This window comes from Trypanosoma cruzi (genome assembly GCF_000209065.1).
Source record: "Trypanosoma cruzi strain CL Brener chromosome Unknown tcruzi_1047053494967, whole genome shotgun sequence".
Lineage (NCBI taxonomy): Eukaryota > Euglenozoa > Kinetoplastea > Trypanosomatida > Trypanosomatidae > Trypanosoma > Trypanosoma cruzi.
In genome coordinates this window covers 1-793 of record NW_894256.1, presented here as the reverse complement: position 1 = coordinate 793, position 793 = coordinate 1, and the positions used below count along the sequence as shown (strand labels likewise).

Genomic DNA, 793 nt, shown 5'->3' with positions numbered 1-793 from the left:
CCTCATCAAAATTGAAAACCGTTGTGGAACACAACTCCTTTCAACTAACGCTATTATTGATACAGTTTCTGTACTATATTGGTACGCGAAGCTTCCAACCCGCCTCTGGCGGTTATGTTTGGTCAATTTCTTTTGACCGGGGTCTACGGACCCCTTTTTTTTTTTTTTTTTTTTTTTTTGTGGGTCTGTCCCCCATATATACATATACCCCTATATATATATACCCATATATATATAGCCCCGTACCCCCTCGTGCGGCTGCCCCCCCCCCCCCACGTTGCGTGTCCGCCACCTCCTTCGGGCCCCCTCATTTTCGCTTCATGGCTGCTATTGCCTGCATCTTTGTTTTGTTTTGTGTTTTCTCCGTCTCGATCCTTTTATTCGCCTTTTTTCCGCGTATGCCGCGCTTCTTCCTGTGTTTTCCGGTGTTTTTGCCTTGCTCGCACACTCGGCTGCATTTGCTGTTCCACACTCGCCATGTGCGTCTTTTCCGCCCCCTGACGCCGTCCACGGCGCTATCCCGGGGCCGACGTCCCGGACCCTGACCCCTCCCCAGTGTGGCCTGGGAGGGGGGGGGGGGGTTTTTGTACACGGTCCCAAGTGCCGCCAAAGACCCCTCATCAAAATTGAAAACCGTTGTGGAACACAACTCCTTTCAACTAACGCTATTATTGATACAGTTTCTGTACTATATTGGTACGCGAAGCTTCCAACCCGCCTCTGGCGGTTATGTTTGGTCAATTTCTTTTGACCGGGGTCTACGGACCCCTTTTTTTTTTTTTTTTTTTTTTTT

At 49.3% G+C, this 793-nt stretch overlaps 2 non-coding genes across 2 annotated transcripts, besides 3 other annotated features; both read left to right on the top strand.

Moving 5' to 3' along the window:
* Window positions 1–42: 42 nt before the first annotated feature.
* Window positions 43–154, top strand: Tc00.1047053494967.20. Its single transcript, XR_008255063.1, has one exon. It is a non-coding gene; the product is annotated as a spliced leader RNA (transcript).
* Window positions 155–179: a microsatellite.
* Window positions 180–194: 15 nt separating this feature from the next.
* Window positions 195–237: a microsatellite.
* Window positions 238–657: 420 nt separating this feature from the next.
* Tc00.1047053494967.10 lies at window positions 658–769 on the top strand. The gene has a single exon (XR_008255062.1). It is a non-coding gene; the product is annotated as a spliced leader RNA (transcript).
* Window positions 770–793: a microsatellite.